Here is a 13,803-nt window from a genome sequence, read left to right as displayed (position 1 = left end):
CAATTTAATTTAAAAGCCTAAATCTTCAAATCTCATTTTAATTTTGGGTTAAAATTCAATCACTCGGCCTTGAAGTCCTGTAAGAGTCCAAATCAATTTGTCTAGCCTCAGACTCTGATTTTAAGCCTAATTAAATTTTAAAGCTCAATTGCATTTTTATTCTAATTTTTATTTAGAATTGATTAAGTTAATTAAAAAATTGAATAAATCATAAAAAATAATAAGAAAATTAAAAAAAAAAAAAAGAAAAAAGACAGACGAAAGTGATGGACAACCACTTCATAGAGGTAGCTTCACGCCATATCAGCTAAAAAAATTTCAATCTATTTTTCAGATGCTGCAGGGTTGCAGTTATGCCGATACAATTATGAAAATAATCAATTCCCATTTCATATTACAAAATTCACAGATGAAAAGGGAGAGCAATGCACCAAAAAAAAAAGAGAAGAGAATACATAGTGAAAATTTGGGAGAGGGGGAATTTTCAAAAAGAAAAACACAGAACACCAATCCCTATCTGAAGGAAAAGTCCCCATCCCTATCACACCCATTGACTGACCGTCACTCGCACCAACCCTAACCTTCGTCGTATTAGCCATCGGCCTTTGTAAAACACCAGCACCAGTCTTTGCAGGTACCCAGCACTAACGCACTAGACCCGGCCTTCGTTCACACCAACCCCAGCCTTTGCCCGTACAACCCACTGGCCCTCTTAAAACACTAGTGCCAGTCCCTATAGGTACCTAGCATTAGTGCACCAACCCCAGCTTTCACCCATACAAGCCACTAGCCATCTTAAAACATCAGTGCCAACCGTTACAGGTACCTAGAACTAGTGCATTAACCCTAACCTTTGCCAGCACTAGCACTAGTCTCGGCCCCAATCACCGCACACATCTGCTTTTATTGACACTAGCACCAGCACCTACAAATTCCTAGCCTTTGCCTGAACCAGTGCAAGTACCTAAACATCCTTCATAATCGACCCCCTTCCACTACCACTACACAGCCTCAGCAGCCCCATTTCTATCCTTTACCCACCAATAATCCCTCCAACTATTAACAACTAAAAACCACCAATAAGAACCCCCACCCAACACCCCTAACCAAATAGCTCAACACCACCAAAACAACCCAAAGAGAACAAAATCCCCTCCTAACACCCCTTAACCTAACACAACAAAAAAAATAAAAAAAATAAAAAAAATATCATAGTCTTCCCTAAAGGGAGGAACCTCAGCGCTAACAAGCAAATAGGCAAAGCATAATAAAAAGAACATAAGAAAAAAATAGAAAAAATACAAAGGAAGGACTCTCGATTTGGGGTGCTTAAGGGAGATTGAAATTCCATTATTTTTCGGAAGGACGAGCAAAGAAAAGGGAGTAACATAGTGTAAAATGGAGGCAAAAGGAGCAGCAAAAAAAGGTGTTTTGAGAAGTTGAAGCCATAACTTTTAGCTTAGATCTAGGTGTTTGGTGCGTTTTTTTAGTGAAACAAAGGCTGGAATGGTGATCAGAAAGCCAAAAAGAGCTTACTGTGAAATTTTAGGCCAAAAAAAAGTTGAACGGCATCGACCGTCGACGACGATGACGGCACTAGCGCGATCAATGGGGGTCGGTTGTTGGGTTTGTTTTAAAAAGTTGAGAGTTTCAAAGGTTTTTTTTATGATAAGTTGGAAAAGATGAAAAACTTAGTTTTTATAGCCTTGATAAAAAAAAAAAAAAAAAAAAAGAAAAACACGCGTTTGGATTAACTCAACCCAGTGTCCACACACCCAACCCATCCCTAGGCAACAACTTATCCATCTCTGAACTGGACCAAACGAATTGCCTCAAGCTATTGAACGACTCTTGAATTGGCCTGCATCTAGGGAAGGCAAAAACACCCGAACCCGTGGGGTTTCGATCCGACCTGACAGCTTAAGGTCGAATTTTTTTTAAAAAAAATTGGGTATCGATTCGGATCGAGGTCGGGTAGGGTAAAAAAAATTTTGGGTTCGGATCGAGGTCGGGTTTAGGCAAACCCGACCTTACCCGATCCGATATATATAAAAAAATTATTATTTTAATTTTATATTTAATTATATATATTTTTATATATATTTAATTTTATATTTATATTTAAAATAATATTTTATTAATTTTGGATCGATCGGGTCGGATTTGATTTTATATAATGTCGGATCGGATCGGATACGAGTTCGAGTATTATATATTTAAAATCGGGTCGAGTTCGAGGTGAGAAAAACCCGTCCCGCCTCATCCCGTTGCCATGCATCTCTTGAACAACTCTTAAGCTGTCTCTGAACCTTGTGAACTGCATTTAGACCGCCTAAACCTCGCTTAAACTGAGTTGAATAGTCTCCAAACCACTGACCAACTTGGACCGATCCTTTTACGTAATTTTCTTATTTCCTTTGTGTGCTTATATATTTTTATTAAGCTATTTTTTTGCTTATTTATAGACATTTAAGTTATAAAATTTTGAATAGTGTATGTTCAATAAAAAAAGTGCTAAAAAATATATTTTCTTTATAAAAAGTTTTCTAAGATGGGAAATTAAAAAGTTCTAAGTAATAATTCTTTAATAAGCTTTAGGTGAGAATTTTTTTTTTAAATACTATCAAAGTATTTAAAAATATATTCAATATAAAAATATTTTTATTTATTTATTTATTTGTTTATTTATTCATACACATTTAAGTTATAAAATTTTGAATAGTGTATGTTCAAAGAAAAAAGTGCTACAAGATATATTTTTTAAAAAAACTTTTCAAGGATGGGATATTAAAATATTTCAAGTGGTGATTTTTTAAAAAACTCTAGGTGAGAATTTTTTTTTAAATGCTACTAAAGTACTGGAGTATTTAAAAATATATTCAATACATTTTTATTTATTTATTTTAAATTAAAAATTAAAAAATATATGACAAAATAAAATATTTTTTATAGATATAAGTTTACATATAATAATGCATAAATATTAATTGCATCAATTAATCAAAAGTACAAGTATCCAATGATGAGATTCAAAGATAATTCGAATAGTGATACCTATAAAATCTTTAGATGAGAAGATTTTTTTAAATGTTACTAACGTGTTGGAGTATTTATACAGATTTTTCATATAAAAAAATTTTCCTTTTAAAAAATTAAAAAAAAAAGAAATACAAAAAATAAAATATAAATATAAATACAAAAAAGCATTTTTTTTTCTGAAAAGAGGGTAGATAAAAATGTGTTCCAATATTTTATTATTTGTATTATATGTATATCATCAAATTTTTGAAAAGTAAAATCGAGCCTCCGATGATGGGATTTTATAGTAATCCAAGTATCGAAACTTAAGAAATCCTAAGTAAGAAAATTTTTTTAAAAATTTTGTCAAAGTATTGAAATATTTAGAATGATTCTCAAGATGAAAAATTCTCGTTTACTTTTTCTTATTAAAAAATAAAAAAATTTATGCAATGCAATGACGTTATAAGTTAATCTATATGCATCATATTATAAAATTAAATCTAAATCATTGAGGATGGGATTCTTGAGAAATCCAAGTAATAATTATTAAGAAATCCCTAAATAAAAAATTTCTCTTTATATTACTAAAGTATTGAAATATTTTTGAAAATTTTTCAATAAATAAGACTCTTATTTATTTTTCAAACAAAAGATTAAAAAAGGGATTTTTATTATAATAAGAAAAATTAAAGGAATTGTAGACATCCTATTTTATTTGGAGATTTTTCAAATTTCATTAGGCTTCGAATTTTAATTTTGATTGTGCATTTGGGTCTTAATTGGATAAGTGAATTTTGGGCCTAAAGATTAAGCCTTAAACTTTATTTGTATTTTAATTTTTTAGTTTAATTTATTGTTTAATTTTTTTTTAGTCATAAAAGTTAGAGTCAATTGGTAAAAAAATGGATAAAAAATAAAAAAAGTGGGATTTTGCATGAAAAATTTTGGATTCAATTTAACTCTTAGATTCTATTTTAAATTTTAACTTTAATGGTTAAATAATGTTAGAAAGACTTTGGGCTCAATCTATTAAAAAAAATGAAAGATTACTAAGAGAATAAAATTAAGAAAGAAATCCTAAATTCGATTGAATAATTTTTTTAAATCGAAAGGGATTCAATCCCTATATAAGGACCTTGAATATGTGATCAAAGGGAAGGGCTTACAGCAATTCACTTAAAGTTCAAGCATAGGTCATTAAAAAGAGAGAAAATTTAAAAAAAGTTTTGAATCAACAAGGAAAAAGCAATCAAGCAAAAAGATTTAGCTGGAGTTTTTGGAATGAAGACTAAGATTTGTAGCAAGAAGCACCGGTTTTTAAAATGTGAAAACTTGTTGGAACCCGTGATCAATTGAGGTAATGTTTGCTTTTTTTGTGATTTTTGCATAACTTTTATATATTTAATTCATATTTTGCATGGTTTATATATTATTATTTACATGATTGCATGATTTATATATTATGATTTGCATAATTATATTTTTAATTGCATGTTTATTTGCATAGTTTATATATTTTTATTTACATGATTATATATTTAATTGCATGTTTATTTGCGTGATTATTAATATTATTATTTGCATGATTATATATTTGATTGCATATTTAATAGCATGATTATTAATTTATTTAGTTGTGTGATTGCTTTATTATTAATATTTTTATTTGCATGATTATATTTAATTGCATATTTTACATTGTTAATTGCATGATTATATATTTAATTGCATGTTTATTTGCATGATTATATTTAATTGCATGTTTTACATTGTTAATTATATGATTATATATTTAATTGTATGTTTATTTGCATGATTATTAATTTATTTATTTGTGTGATTGTATGATTATTAATATATTTATTTTCATGGTTATGATTATTATTATTATTATTATTATTATTGTTATTGCATGATTTTATATTTATCACATGATATGATATTATATGTTATTGCATGATTAATATTATATTTGAATGATATTTAATTGCATGTTTCTATATTTATTATGTGCATAATTGAATGATTATACATAATTAGTAATATGTTTGTGTGATTATATTTGATTTTATGATTATATATTTGCTTAAGTGGTTATTAATATATTTGCATGATAGTATATATTTATATGATTATTATTGCATGATAATTAATATATTTGCATGACATTCTTGCATGAATACTTAGGCATAATCTAGGCGTGATATTATTACATGATATTTGATATAATTTATAATATATTTACATGATAATTTTCGCATGGTATGATTTTTAATATTTATTACATGATTATATGATTGCTTGATATTTTGATAGAATTTTTTGTATCACCATATCGTGTAAATAAAAAAAATGATTGTGATTGATTTATTACCATAATAAAAACTATCTTTGATAAGGCTTAGGCAAGTAATACATAATTAATTTGGTATCAATTTGGGGCATAAAGAAGTGGTAATACCTTCCTTACATGTAATCGACTTTCAAACTTTAGTTCTGATGATGTAGATCGAAACCTATTTTTTTATGGGTCTTTAGCTTAGGTTTAAGATAACTTTAAAGAAGATAGATTCACATAGGTGAGCAATCAAATCTAGGTAAAAAAAGATTAGTGACGACTCCATGATTTTTGTATTTGATGCGTAGGTTTTCTAATCTAGACTTTATGATAGGAATTATTGTTAAATATCAAAATTAAGACTTTTCTTGTCAAAATTATAGAATAACATAAAATTAATTGGTACCGTCTTCGGACGGATGCTGTAAGGTGATAATCCTTCTCTGCATGTAATCGATTTTCAAACCCAAACTTTTATTTTTGTAGACAAAAAATTATATTTTTAATAGATTTTAATTAATTTTAAATTTTATTAAAAAAATAAAAATTTTAGGTGACTAATCGTACCTAACAAAAATGATTGGTAGCGATTCTTCTTTATTTTAAAAAATTTGTCTAGCATAATGAAAAACCATTACATGTAGTCATAACACTAAATTTTAAAATTCATGTTAAATTTATAACACTTATATATAGTCATTTTAAAATAAAGAACACAATATCCTGATAATCAATTATAATTAATATTTTTATTTCACCCAAAATTGAAAAAGTTTCTTATAGTCCAGCACCAACAATCAATTTTAATTGATTATACCCTTCAAAATCATTGTGATCACTAAATTTAACCAAAATTTTGAGAAAAAAAAAAAAACAGGAAAAGCCATCATCATCACCACCACCTAATATAAGCATTAAAAACACTAAATTTCTCATACCCAAACTACCAAATTCTGCAAATTCCCAAATTCCTTTTTATTCTCATCAAAATTAACCGAAAACTTAGAAAATATAAAAAACTCATGGGTCAGGTTGGCAAGCCAATCGATTAATTTATGAGATTGTGAGCAAAATTAGAGATAAAAGCAAAGATAGAATGCAAAAGTTGCACACCCAAATACAATTTCAGGAAAAATAAGAAAGTATAGAGAAAGCTTCTAAAGTAACCAAATATTTGAAGGAAAAAAAAAAAAAGGATAAGAGGCGAAAAATGTGTAGCCCCATCATGCCTAAGAGGTGGCAGATTACAAAAGAAGATGAGTGATTCAAAGGATGCGATGCGGTGAATAAGAGAATAGGAAAGGCATCTTGATGGAGAAGTAAAAAATTAACTCTAAAGATAAAATAAGGGTGTAATTAGTATTTCATTTTAATTAATTTGAGCATGTGATAAAAGTATATCAAGTATTAACGATCTAAACCCTTACAGTAACAGAAAAAGACATCAAGATTACATGTGAGAAAAAATTTTGCTCAAAGATAAATATGAAAAATGAGAAGCCCACAGGAAATCTATGTGAGATTTATCCTATATATTTCTTGTCTGATCATTTGAGCTAGATCAAGAGTTTCTATGATTGGTTTTGCCGCTTGCTATTAACATCCAATTGTAGATGTAATTTAAAAAAAAAAAAAAGTATACTATATGAGAAGTGTGTTTTAGTGAGAACTTTAACGTGGATTAACCGTTGACCATCACTAAAACCTCTTTTTGTAGTGAGAGTCATCCGTAACTTTCATTGAGAGTAATTTTAGTGAATAATGTATTTTTATTCTCACTAGAAGTTATTTTATTGTGAAAATCATAAATGATTTTTATTAATTTAATATTTTTTGGGAGGATCCTCACAAATTTGTTTCACTAAGTATAAAATTTCATATTTACAATTGAGATGTGAGTTAAAAATGAATATAAATAGATTTAGTAAGAGTCACTTCAAATTTCATTTAATAAAATTTACTAATTTTTACATTTTTTTAAAAAAATTATACAATTTAAATAAGAATTTTTGTAAATTTATGAAAGTAATTGTAATCTTATAAAAAAATATATTTTTTAATAATAATAAAAATAAAAAATATTTAAAAAAGTATCTAGTACAAAAAATATAAAAAAACAGTAAATAAAAATTATTATCAGGATTTATGATTTTGTTGAAAGTTAATATTTAAAGGCAGATAAATTTATTGAGAGTGAATATTCAAAGGTGACCTTCGCCGCATCCCTTTCACCGTGAATACAAAAAAAATGAACATAACAAATTTTTTTGTTTGAAAAGAAGGCAAATAAAAATTATCAAAATTTTCCATAGGAAAAAAAAAAACAAAAAAACTTTCACTCAACCAAGAATTAGGGGTTTCTTCCTTGCCTCTTAATTAGCATTGTCACTGGCACCGCCTTTGTCACCACCGCTTATGTTGTCGCCATTACCGCCGCCATCCTTCTCTCTTCTCAATAAGCCCAGTCATCAGTGAGCTCTCATTTCAGATCTGTTTCTCCGTCTAGCTATGACTCTCGCTCTCGGTCTAGATCCTTAGCATTTTCCTTTCCTTTTCGCAGCGCTAGCTTTCAAAGTCGTAGCCCTCCTTCTCAGCGTCGAAAGTCATTTTTTTACTTCTCTCTTCATATATTTTATACTCTAGAAATTGTTCATAAGGATTTAATAAATTCTTAAGCTCTGAATATTTTCATGAAAAAAGATACATTTTGTTAATAGCAAAAAGATGCCAAAGAATTCAATTTTAAATTGATTAGGTTCTATTTGGTTGTTACTTTTACTAGTTTCAATTTAAGAAACAAATTGGAGAATATAAGGCAGTGATTTTACTTTTATATGGAGCAATCATGTTAGAATCGTATTATGTTTTAGTTATTTGTACATTTTTAATCAATTAATTTGGGTTTCTATCATTTGTTTTTTATTGTTTTCTATTTCTTAGGAAGCAGGAGCAAATAAAAAAAGTAGTAGAGTAACAACCAAAGGGATCCCTATTTGGAATCTTAGGGATATCAAATTTTCCTTCCTGTGTTGATAGTTTTGAAGTTAGTACTCGTTATTGTTGCAAATAGCCAAAAATGTATGATTTACCTAATAAAAGTACTTAAAACTTGGTTTATGGGATTCTAGTTCATCCAACTCACCTTAAGCAATAATTTAATTTCATTTAGTTATGGCTGCTTGGAATAGTAGGAAGTGCAAATTCTGTCATTTTCTTAACAGCTGATTTAGTTAGAATCTAAATATATGTATTATGTATAAGAGTTGGATCAAAATCATGAATTGAGAGGTCACAATGCAGTTAGTTTAATGAAATAAAACTTAGATTGTTGGATCCAAATGTCTTCTGCAATTCAGAATGCCATCCTCTTTATTGATATTGGTGTCTCAAGTTTAAGATACTGCAATTATCCCTCCCACCTTTTTTTAGGTGCATGTGGTTATTAACCTTTTGAAAGTTTAATTAATATTTGTATCGGAGTTTTCTTTTCTTTCTCTAACACAGTCTAGTTGATGCTTCTAGGCGAGGTCATTGCCCTCCACCACAATATAAAAGAGCATCTCCAACTCCAAGGTAAAGCTATGTTCATTGTACATTTACCAGTATTGTCAGTTTAAATTTCTGTAGAAACTTTACTTTATTCTATGTGTATTGCTATGTTCATTATAGATTTCCAGTATTGTCAGTTTAAATTTCTGCAGAAGCTTTACTTTATTCTCTAACTAATAATTTTCTTTTCCATGATAAAGAACATAAATAGTTGATTAGCTCAACTTTAGGAGAAAGTGCAAGAAACTTAGGCAATATACATGATAAAGGGTTTCCTAGTTGGTTTGAAAAAAAGGTAAGTAATATATATTCATATTATTAAGATAGATAATTATTATATAAATTTATTCAACTAATATTATCATTTTAATCTATAGTTCACATAATTGTCTGGACATGAGAGTGGGCTAGTGAATGCCAAATTGTTATCACTTGCTTGAGATCCTGATCATCAAGTGATAAGTTAGAAAGGGTACATTATTAATGGGTTTAGGTTTCATATAAGAGATCGTGAACAATAAATGAATACTTAAAATAGTGGGGTCTTTGTCATAGGAGAAACAAAGAATCCCATTGTGGGTAATGTAGACTATTTTTGTGTGTTAGTAGACATTATTGAATTACATTATCTAGATGACCCTCAAGTCTGTATGTTTAAGTTTGATCGGAGAGATGTATTTAATCGAGGTAAAGGGATTAAGACTGATATTTATGGGTTTACTTTGTGTAAACTTTTCACGATCCTTATAAACTAATTAACCATATATACTTGCATCTCAAGTACTACAAGTCTTTTATGTAAAAGATGTTTTGGATCTTAATTGGTATGTTGTGCAAAAAACTCATCCTCTAGACCTTTATGATATGCCAATTGAAGAAGATGAGCCATATCAACAAAATCAAGCTACTTTTGAAAGTTTATCGGTTGATATGGATAATTGTGAAGATATTCCCACTTGGCAAAGGATTGATGTTGCTGGAGAGACAATGGAAACACATATTTCATTAGAAAGGAGAAAAATAAGGAAAATGGAAGGAAAAGGAGGAGAAAAAGAAGGCGAATAGAAGAATTAGACAATGAAGATGGTGAGCTTTGATAATTATTTTTTTGTATAAAATGCACATGCCAATAGGTGATTTTTTTTTCTTTTAGACAATTCACGCTTATTAAGTATCTTATTAACAAATTGCATCACATGGTTGTCTACTAATGACATGTTTTTCCATTGATGCAGGTTTATGGCTTCTCCCTACAGTGTAGCCCAAGTATTGGAAACATGACATATTGCATGGTATATGAGGCCCTTATTTTATATATTAGTTCCTGATTTAGAGTTATCTGACAAAACGTTTTTTTTATATACAAAATAGACTATTAGTTTGACTTTTTTTCTTTTTTTTTTCTTTCTTACAATTATAGGTAGGAAGGGAGTTCAAGGGGCACAACCAGGTCCAATGCTTGACTAGATGTAGCAGGTAAGAATAGCGGTTGATGTGGTAAGGTACATGAGAAGGTTCAACCTTCTATTATACAAGAGATATAAGATCTAGCAATGTCTTCCTCTTTGAAGAGTTTAAAGCGAAGATTGCAAATTTTAACCTCTCAAACCAGTCTCCTGACAAGGCTGCTTGTCTTCATTCTACTTGAGTTTTGGGGTCCTTTGGCTACCATGCCCCAGAGTATGCTTTCTTAGCTTCTTTATGTTATATTTTTCTTTTTCTGAACCAACTAGTTAATGGCCTTTGCTATGTGTTTAGTTGACTTCTTGTATATGGTTTGTTATGTTTAATTCTATTCGTTGATAACAGCTAGGAAATTATGCATATGTTTGTAACTAGTCTAAACTCTGACATCCAGATATATTTATTTACATCAATCTTTATTGATGTCACTTTTTTTCCCCAAATGATGTTGCTATTTGGACTCCCTACATTCTTTCCCACCTCTTTCATGATAGATATACAAACTTATCCAAGGTCCAATAGTATGTGGAGTCCATCTGCACTACTAGAAGCCTAGAACTACGGACATGAATTTGAAGGAGTTCCAGTATTTTTTCTGAATGCATCACTATCCCAGAGGAGGTGCACAATTTTAACTGATTTATGGCTCTAACGTTTTCCAGGTATGCAATGACCGGCCAGTTGACACAAAAGAGTGATGTGTATAGTTTTGGGTTGTACTCCTAGAGCTTCTGACTAGGAGGAAACCTATTGACCACACGATGCCTTGTGGACAGCAAAGTCTTGTTACCTGGGTGAGTAAATACTTTCTTTTCTTTCTGTCAATATTTTCCCTTTTCTGTATCTAGCATGATGGTGCTTATCTATTTCTTTTATATGGTGCTTGATCTTTAGTTCAGTTTAAATTTTATCAACTTTTCAGCATTTCTTTTTCTCCATTAGGCTACTCCAAGGCTGAGTGAAGACTGAGTGAATACCATGCAATATGTCATTCTGGTAAATTGTCTGGTTTAAGCTTTTAATGTTTCCAATATTGCATGTTTTGATTATTTCCTGCAATGTTCTTTTGTTCACTTTTCTGTTTCTTCTTTTAGGTGCAAAAATTGCAATCCTGCAAATATCTAGCTGGCTCATCATTGGAGCCTCTTTACAAGGAAGGTGCTTTATGAGAACTCCAGGATTTGGACTTGTCATATGGTACGCTATGCCAATTTGCCACAGAGGAGCTTCTTGCATATTGCACACATCTTACCCATTTGAGCTTGAATGGATATATAAATATGCATGGCCTGAATTGGGGTGCTACTAGTAGTCGATTTGAGTTGCTTTGTGTGCATAATAAATCTAGCATGCTTTGTTTTGATAACATCTATAAGCTAGTCGAGCAAGCGAACCATTTACTGTAGAACCTCAACTACATAGGTTGTCCAAATATTAGGAAAATGCCCATCCCACTAGCAACATGATGTTTCCATTTATCATCTCTAAACCTTTCTTTGTCAACCAATTTAAAGGAAGTTGAACTTGCTTGTTTTAACTTGTCCTTTCTTAATCTGAGGTATGGTTTCTTTTTTATGGTTATGGTTTCTTTTTGTTTTATCTGTTACCTTCTAAATTTTCTGCCTATCTTAAATTTAGTAATTGTTGCTCTTTAGAAGTTTTGAAGCTTGGGTGTTCTAGACTGAATAGTCTCTTTCTTCAGGTATGGTTATGGTTTCTTTTTGTTTTATCGGTTGCTCTATAGAAGTTTTGAAGCTTGGCTGTTCTAGATGTTTAATGTTTTGGGTCCTTTTTTTGTGCCCGTATTCTGGCACTTTTCTATTGGGAGTGTATTGATGAAGATGCTTGGTTTTTACTACCTAGGCTTTAGTGACTGATTTATTTGCAAATGCAGGATTTCATACAAGGAAAGCATTGCAGGCAGGTGAACCTTACTGGAATCTTACTTAATGCCTAACGATGGCTTCACCATGTGGAGCTTCTTTTTTGGCCTTAAGACTTTCAACCTACAAAGAGATTCTTTACTGGTAATAGAGGGAACTAATATGAGGAAGGGATTCCTGTTGATTTTGAATATGTATTGCTCAGTTGTCTTGTTAATCTGCTTAAGTTCTTTTAGATAAAAATCTAGAGTCCTTAAAAGGAATTAATACGTCCGAGAGATAATTATATATTGTTTTATATATTGTTTGGTATCTGTATATGTGGATGCTTATTTGGTTTTATGCAATAATATTTTGGACAAATGTAATTTATTTATGTTTTGTTCGGAATAAGAATTACAAATATAAAAAATATGTCCATTAACAAATTAAATAAAAATACATAAATAAGTATTTTTTGTGAGGGACTTAAATCCTTTTACTAAATGATGTAAAGTGTTTTAGGGAAGGTCACAATTCTTAATAAAAGAATCAACACAAGCCTTCACTAAAAGTTAAAATTTTAAGTAAAAGTTAACAAAAGCTTTCATTAAATATAAAAGATACAGTGAGAGTCAAAATTGGTCTTCATTATAAATTTTACATTTAGTGATGATTGAAATTAGCTTTCATTAATTATTTACATTTTGTGAGGTTCTTGTAACTCTCACTAAAGGATAGATATAGTAAGGGTCTTATTTTATCTTTTATCATTTATATAATTAATGAGGAAACTCATAGTGAGAGCTTGTGAGAGTCATTTAATTCTGGCTAAAATAATGAGCGAGGATTATATGGATATTTTGTGAGAGTTGTAACCTTCATTAAAAGACTCTATTCTTGTAGCGATAGGTGATACCTTTTGATATTAATGAAAGTTATTTTTCATAAAAAATGACTATTGATTCTGATTTTCTTAATATTTATTATTATTATTATTATTATTAGAAAAATTCCCATTTACATTGGAGAATTATTGACGTGAATAATCATAACTCGTAACTCTTTTGATGAGGAACAAGAAAATATATGTTGGAATATTCAATATCTATATAATTACCTGTCGATGTTATAATATCTGTATTTTATAAACACTTAATTTTATTTGAAACGATTCCAATTTGTTTGGTTTTTTTTATACTTGATTTAAACTTCTTGATTTAGGTCAAATTATTCGTTTCAATTGAATTGAGCTACTTTGGGTTCGATTAATTGCACAAGTTAAAAATTCAAAATCAATCACTTGGGTTTAAAAGTTCAATTAAAAGCTCAAAGCCCAATTATGAGCCCAAATTAATTTTTAAAACCCATGTCTATTTTATTAGATGTTAAATTAATTTAATTTAAAAAAAAATGAAAAAGTGAAAATTGTTTAGAGTTCAGTTGCCCCTTCCGCTTTTTCTTCAAACCAAGACCACATAATTTCATTCTCTAGCTATCCACTCTTTCTCCTCTCTGATATTTTCCCCATTTACCTTTAATTCAATTTGATAAAAAACTCTGTGCTTT

At 29.6% G+C, this 13,803-nt stretch overlaps 1 long non-coding RNA gene across 12 annotated transcripts; it reads left to right on the top strand.

The window, feature by feature from the left end:
- Positions 1 to 7,625: 7,625 nt before the first annotated feature.
- LOC149518878 (uncharacterized) lies at positions 7,626 to 12,555 on the top strand. Of its 12 annotated transcripts, none has more exons than XR_016342220.1 (9): positions 7,626 to 7,830; positions 7,920 to 7,961; positions 8,882 to 8,932; positions 9,786 to 9,994; positions 10,144 to 10,200; positions 10,329 to 10,588; positions 11,035 to 11,166; positions 11,315 to 11,368; positions 11,467 to 12,555. It is a non-coding gene; the product is annotated as an uncharacterized LOC149518878 (long non-coding RNA). The 12 variants fall into 12 exon arrangements; XR_016342217.1 differs by having other exon boundaries at positions 7,627 to 7,961; positions 11,467 to 11,569; positions 12,267 to 12,555; XR_016342218.1 differs by lacking the exon at positions 7,920 to 7,961.
- The last annotated feature ends 1,248 nt before the right edge of the window (positions 12,556 to 13,803 follow it).

The sequence above is a fragment of the Durio zibethinus genome, chromosome 5, assembly GCF_047325235.1.
Source record: "Durio zibethinus cultivar Kanyao isolate XHJ-2024 chromosome 5, ASM4732523v1, whole genome shotgun sequence".
Taxonomy (NCBI): domain Eukaryota; kingdom Viridiplantae; phylum Streptophyta; class Magnoliopsida; order Malvales; family Malvaceae; genus Durio; species Durio zibethinus.
Note: the sequence above shows the minus strand (reverse complement) of the source record. Positions and strands in the feature narration are given on the sequence as shown.